Here is a 7,816-nt window from a genome sequence, read left to right as displayed (position 1 = left end):
ACCTGGATTAAGAGAATCAAATTGAAATTATGATTTTATTACAAATCTTAAGATTTTTGTAAATATTAGTTTTAAGGTCAAACGTCAGCAAGGATTATAAAAAAATAGTGTTGAGAATATTAGGTGTATCGTTACGTTTAAAATACATTTCCTGGTGATTGCTGATGGTATTATATACTATCTAAAACAAAGGTTACAAATTTGGCAACAGAAACCCAAATTTAGTTTTAAATATAGTCCTAACTGTTACAATTCCTAATTTTTAATGGAGTTTTGGCTGTTATAATGACTTTATTCCTAAACAAAGTTGCCAAATATAGATTTAAAAGTTCTACAAGTAGCTATCAGAGGTATTATTGAGTAAACCCTTCTGACCCTTCTAAAATCTAAAAACAATTCGAACGCCGGTCACGTGAATAAGACGTAACCTCTTCATCGCAAGTCACGTGAAAATAAATGGTAAAAAGAGAAATGGGAAGCCCTTTGTGAAGTGCCACAAAGTCAGGAGTTAAAGTTGCTGCGTGCAAAAGTTTTGCGAAATGTAGCGCATATAATTGCGTAAGATGAGCATGAAAGCGGAAAACTTGTTGCATACTGCAAGGCGTTTGTGGCTTTCAGATTGCGTGTCAAGTTGGTGCGGCTAAATGAATGTGTGGGTTTGGGAATATAAAATTGACATTCTCGGTGCTATAACTTTTTATAAAGCGATGCGAAATGAAATGAGAGAAACGTTCCCAAGCGGAAGCCATTTTACGAAGCGTTTAGATCTTATATAATAAAATATGAGCTTAAATAAGTAGTTAAAAGGTAAAGGAACATCTATTTAGTTACTCCATATGTTTAATAATTTGTATCTTTATTACATCAAAAATAAAATATGATATGTAAAACGTAATACAGTGCTCCAAAAAGCACAACAGTGACAACAGGCATATTGTTTATATTCATTTTACTCCAGACATATGGCCAGAGCTGGGCGGAAGGGACATGCAAATCTACATATTTATAGTGACAACAATTTCTAAACTAATTTAAAACAGCCCGCCCCAAAATTTTCCCTTGCTTCGCCCCTTTCAACCTATAGACTTTCACCATGAAATATATGCAAAATGGAAGGAAAACAAAACAGAGCTGGAAACTAACCGAACGGAAACACAAACTCTGCCCAGAAACTTTTGTCATCATATACATAGTTGTTGACCATAAATGCTCAAACACACAATGCCGCAATATACCAAACCATGCCAAAATCTGACCAAATATGATCAATGAACCCAAAAGTGTGTAGCCAAAATGGCAAATAATTAGCAAACTCAGGCTCATAGGAACATTTTGGAAGGTAATGTGAGTGTGTGTGCGGTTTTCATTGCCACACAAATATTGGCAAAATGCAAGGGTAACATCTCAAATCAGGCACATTATCATTGCCTTCTTGTTGAGTAAATATTTATGCTTTGGTACCTGAGTTAATTGACGACAATATTACCAATTAAAGCGGTATATTGGCTCACTAAATAAATATATATGTATAACTACCCAACGACTAAAGTAATTGGGCGATCAATTATGTGTGTGTATGGATGGGGGAATTGTCCAACTCTCTTAATATCTTATTCCTATCGAGCATATTTAAAGATCTGCATGTTCCATCCAATCAACTTCAGTGGATATTAAAAGTGGGTCAAAAAACCCTTCGAACCGCAGTCAAATTCTGGGAAATGCTGTGTGCCAAGCACAGGCTTCCTTCATAATTTTCGAATTTCATCTGGCATATGCATTAAGTGCTTATTTCAACGAATGGGAACGGAAAAGGGGGGGTTCCAGGAAAAGGATGAACTTTGAATCCAAACTGTATGATATGTGAGACTTCAACTTAAAACAGTTGTAAGTGCATCCTAAGTGCCAACAATTGTACTTACTTGCACATCTGTCAGGTCAGAATTCCGGACTCAGGAAGCACTTCATAAATTCCAAACAATTGTTGGCGTCTTGGTCGAAATGCGAACAAAAGGCAGCAGAGCCGTCATCATTGTTTGTGTCTGAGTGCTTAGATAAAGCCGGGGGTCAATGGTCTCCAGGCCAACCGGGTTGGTCGAACTTTACATGATCTCTGCAGCAGTTCATCATAATTACCCAAATGCTACTACTGCAGTCTCTGCCGGTTAAGTGCAAATCAAATCACAAATCAAAGTACGCAGAAACCCGACATACAAATTTAGTTTTGGGGGAAAAAGAGCTGATGATGATGAGCCATGGTAATGGCAATGGACATCGAGGATGTCCCGACCCAAACCCAAACTAAAACCAGAACTGAATGGACCAGCGACATGTTTGTAATTAGTACATCACCATCGAATGTCCTCGGTCCTCTGTCCTCCGGACATTTGAAATTTGAAGTCAGTTCGACTACGTCCGTCTTCTACAGCCGGCAGTCGAAATATATGGGCTGGCTAGCTGCAGATGCGTGGCAAAAACACCAAAATTAGTCCGGAATTTCGCACATTCCTGTCAAAAGCCGGAAAATTGAGTTACACCAATTAAACTCGAGTGAATGTAAATCACAAAGTAGGGCTTCATTATTGCAGCGCAACCGAAAATTAGGCTCGTTAGAAAGGCAATACTTTGGTTTTCTGTGTGAGATTGATTGAATTAATCAACTGCCGGATTTTATTTGAAATTAAGATGATTGGATTTTTGACATCGCATTTAATAGTAATCAAATTACCTGGATCAGAAAGCAGATTAAAAATAATTAATTAAGAGCTAAAAATATTTATACATCGTTTTTAATATAAATCTCCTTATTACAACTTTCATTTTCAAATATCCCTTCCTAAGTTCCTTTTCTGAAAAAATATATACTCCGTCAAAATGTTGATTTAACTCTATTACCTCCATTACATAATTTGGCTTTCAAAAATTCTGTGCTGAAAAAAAATTGAATTTGTCCTTACCTTTGATTTCGCATGAATCAAGCCTTCAAATAAATTTAAGTTGACTGCCAAAAATCTCTTTGCCTGCATCTTTTAAATCAACTCACGTGCCGAGCAAAATGAATTTGCAAACGAGCAAGGAAAAGAAGGAGTCCTTCTGAGAAAATTTCAAAAGGAATTTATTTAAATGCAGTCAACAGGTGACTTTAAAAAAGTCAGTTTTAATGCCATGCCATGGCAATGAAATGAATGTAAATCAGACAAAAAGTACATTAAATGCGATTGAGGCTCGCCAACAACTATCGAAGGGCGGGAACTTGATTATTTCCATTTTACAAGAAATCAAATTTATCCAAGGAAGGAAAATTGATTTATCAGCGAAGGCAGTCAGTCAATCAGCAGCAAATGCTCGGAATGTGATAAACAGTCCTTAGAGTTGAACTACTCTTCTCGGCTTCTTGAAGCGACAGTTAGGACTCATTGATGCCAATCATTTTCAGTTTATGTTGGCATAATTGCTCTATATATTGGAATTACGGATTAATCAATATATATAAGACTAAATTATAATTTTAAATATTTATTAAGTATTTTAAATATTTTTTAGTTAACGTCTCTTGTTTTATAGTATGAAAATTTCCATGCAAAGTGCATGCACACTCACATGAAAATGCTATCATTTTCCATTGAAGACAGTTCATCAAGAAATAAGTACGAGTACCGGGTATCTAATGGCCGTAAAACTAACTTTCCTGCGAGTATTGGCTTTTTAGTTACGATCCCAGCCACCGCCGGCTTACAACTTTGCATCATTCTTTTTCATTTCGCATGAGTACATAGATGAATGAAATGAATGGATTGTTCTGCCGGCTTCTGTCGTCGGCTGAGTGCCTCCTTCTGCTGCTGCATCCTGCTCCTGGTTGAGAAGGTCCTGGTTTTGGCCTGGTCTGGATGGGGTCGAGTCGAGTCGAGTCGAGCCTGGCAGGGAAGTCAAGCAGTCAGTTGGCGGCCTGTTAAAGCGGATTTGTGCTACTCTTGGCTCCGATTCTCCATGCATTCTGCCCCCAGTGAGCCCCTCATTTTGCCCTCGATTTTTTCTGGTTTCAGGACACACTGCAGCCGGACGGAATGGTCGCCCCGGTGGCGCCACCAGCTTACATTATTTATTTTGTTTTATTTTTCATCTGCTTTCAGTCTGGCATCGCACATGGCTTTGTGGGTGGAGACTGAGACCCGGAATGATGATAGATCAAGTATTTATAGAATGTCGTTTTGCATTTCTCTTACTATTGATTTTTGTTTAAGGTTTCGCTTTTATTCAAAAGTTGAACATGATTTGCTTGTGCCGTAAGTTGGCTAGATTGTTTGTAGTTTTTAAATTAAGCTGGGCAAGTATAAATGCTTAAAACTTGTATACAAATTACAAATTGATAAAGACAATTTCATTTTTGAGCAATGTCATACTGTATGCCTTTCGGCATTGGTTTATTTAAATAAATATTTAAATATGGTTATTTACATCATTGCTTAAAAACAAATACAAATCAAAAAGTTAATAAAAAGAACTTAATTCCTAAATCTAACTTTTGTTCATTTGCCTTCTATTGACAACGAATGAAAGCAAAATGGCCATGTCTGTTTAAACGTAAACTTGGGGGATTTTCACGAGTGTCCTTGAGCGGAAATAGAACCACCCTTCCAATGTTGCCGGCCATGATTAGCTAAAATCCCATACAGTGCAAGTTGGCTGGAAGCCTTTGGGACAGTCGCAATTATTGGCGATTCGGAAGCTTCCACTTCCTGTTTTCCCTGGAAACGACTATCATATATTCAATCCGCTTAAATTTTTTTAAATCGTTTGATATTGCAATAGGGAGTTTGAAACATTTCCTTAAGTTCTGTTTTTCAATACGCTGCTTACATACGGGTAAGCAACTTAAGTTGAGGGAAATCCTCATAACTAATCCATAATTTAATAGTAGTGCTGGTATTGTGAAGACTATTATTTATGAAAGTAATGGAACTTTTTTAATCCACAATGCCCTTAACGTTGAAATAATTTGGGCTATGTTTTCTTGCCACTCGTATTACTCAGACGGCAACAGATGAGGCTGCAGGGGTTTTTTTGAAAATTGGAGTGTGGGCAAGGATATCACATTTAATAAAGGACGCACAGATATGAGCTTAAGCCGCCTCTTGTGAAGTCTCCTGGGCGGTTTGCCACCCGTCGCTGTGTCGTCATTTTGAAAGCATTTTTTTTTAGTCCCCATTCTGATGGAACGCGAACTTCACCTCGTTGTTCTCTACTTGTTTGTATATTCACTTTTTTTTCGTTCTGCTGTCAAGCAGGATATTACACCTCGGATTTTGGCGCTGTCTTTCACTTTCGCCTGCTGTGACATATTTCTATGGCCATTTCCCTCCTCTCTGCCCTGCTGTGAGATAAGTTTCAACCAGCTAGACAGACACTTTTTTTTGTGTTTTTTGTTTTAATCTTATAAACAATGTCAGCGTGTGCTCATGCCACAAATTGTTGCATATATCATCCGGGGGGCACTTTATTGTTTTAATATGTTAAATCGTAAGTTTTTCGGAATTTACATTCTTTAATATGTGTAAGTTATGGGAATGTTGTGTTTTAAATGCAAAATACCTATTACGAGTTTTGTGAGAAATAAATGAGTTCATGCACAGGAAGAAATATGATTTTGTTTATTATTAAAAGTATTAAAATGGGTTTTTAGGGAAGGGAAAAGTAAACAAAACATTTATAAGTAAAGACAAATTTTTAAAGTTTGTTCTGCTTAAAAAAAATGTAAAAAAACTAGGTTAAAAAATAATATGTGTATTTTTCTTACCTTGTGATATTTATAGAAATGGTTAAGTGTGTCCTTAAGCTTTAAAGTTTTCTTCGTTAATTAACTTGAGAAAAGACTTACACATATGTTGTACACAACATGCATTCCTTAATCTCTCAAAAATTAACCACACGTGTGTATTTATTCTTACATCCTTTATTTAGAAATTCCTCTAATTGACATTCCTTTGGCGGCGTCTAACTAATTTTCATACATTTATCACCACTTTTTGCAGCCCTCTGGCAAATGTAATTTATATTTCTGTGCGAAGGTGGGCTGCCTTTTTTTGTTTGCTTGATTTTTTCGCTGAACATCCGGCGGGTAAATAGGTAGAAGCCCAGAACCAAATTAGCCGTTTTCTAATGAAAGACAAGGATTCGTTTGGGTTTTCTGTGTGTGCTCTGCTTTAGGTCTGTCTGCACTGATAAAAGCACAAAAGATAAGGCCAGGGGCAATTTTTCCGACTCACACCCCTTAACCCCACATATCATACATAACTCACCGTTGATTTTCGGAGCACAATTTTCCCCTTTGAGGAGCGTTTTTTTTCTGGTTTTTGTTTGGATTTAACCCACGCTTTGTTTGTAGTTATGTTCTACGTGCGGTTAATCGCAAATGAGCAGCGCTATTCCTTGTTACCATAATGAGGCCAATTAGGCTTGAGGCAAAAACTAAATGCCGTGTGCAGTTTGTGTAATGGGCCGCCTAACAATGCGAAGTGGGTTCTACGGGTGTATGGATCTCCACTCTCCCACTCTGGCGCCCTTTTTGGCACAATTACGGATGGGCAAATGGCTTTATATCTGCTCCGATATCCTGGCGATATCCTGGCATCTGGTAGCTTTAAGTTCCTCCTTGTCAGTCATTCGAATCTTGGATTATGCTGATGTTTTGCAGACTTTCCGGCGACTTACGCAACTGCAATTGGAACTGCATTCATTTTATGGCTCTATTTGCATTGCAACTTTGCCCCAAAGTTCTTTTTACGCTTTATGACTTGTCTTCAACCAAACTTATTTTGACACTGGTCTTTATTATGCTGGTTATTTGCTTTGCGTTTGTTATTGTGGTAATAATGGTTTTAATTTGCATTAAATAAGAAAATGGTGGGATTTGAAGATTTGAAAGACATGGCTGCATAAATATACTTATTTTTTAATGCTACTTTTCAAATTACTTTATAAAGGAAACCTCGAAAATAGTTAGCTTTCAAGCTTTAAATTTATATAGTACGTTTCTTTAAAGCTTCTTTTATTATTAATTTACATATTAAAACTAAAACATCTGCATATCATAGATAACCTGGAATAACATATAGTACGTAATATCTCATTTATGTTTGGCTCCTAGCCAACTTTAGTATTAAATCGTCCTGAACTCGGCTTAAAGTTAGTTTTGGTCCTCGACATGCGACCATTTACGTGATAAAAGATCTCCGCACATACAGTGACAATGCATTTGGCAGATATTTGCACGGAAATCGCCAGAGAGCATGTGAAATATTTATGGAGGGGCAATGTGGATGTCATGATGATTAGTTGCATATTCTCTTAACCCACCAATGCCAAAGGAGCCTGGGAGCTGTGAGCCAAGCTTGTGAGGCCCTGTGCCCGTTTTGGACCAGGCAAATATTTAATTTAAGAGCATTTTCTTGCGTTATCCCCGACCATGGGACGTGGGCCACAGCGTGGCGTGTCTAGTGTCCAGTGTCCTGTCCAAGGATGCCCTCTTCTGCCCTGGCCTGTCCTGTCCTGTCTTTGGAAATCTCAGTTGGATTCCACCCACTTTCTTTTCTCGGTTTTTCCTCCTTCGATTGCAGCTGAGGCTCAGTCATACTCGTATTAGCCCAAGTCAAACAATGGCATTGGCAAACCGAAGAGCAGCGCCAAATTGCAACGTGCAGAAGCCAAGGCATCGGGAAAAGCGGGAAAAGCGGGAAATACGGGAGAAAATGGGGCCTGGGCCAGTGTTGTTAAGAAAATGCACCAGACAGAAAATCGATGGCAAAATGTTAGCTACTTTTTG

The sequence above is a fragment of the Drosophila suzukii genome, chromosome 2L, assembly GCF_043229965.1.
Source record: "Drosophila suzukii chromosome 2L, CBGP_Dsuzu_IsoJpt1.0, whole genome shotgun sequence".
NCBI lineage: Eukaryota > Metazoa > Arthropoda > Insecta > Diptera > Drosophilidae > Drosophila > Drosophila suzukii.
Note: the sequence above shows the minus strand (reverse complement) of the source record.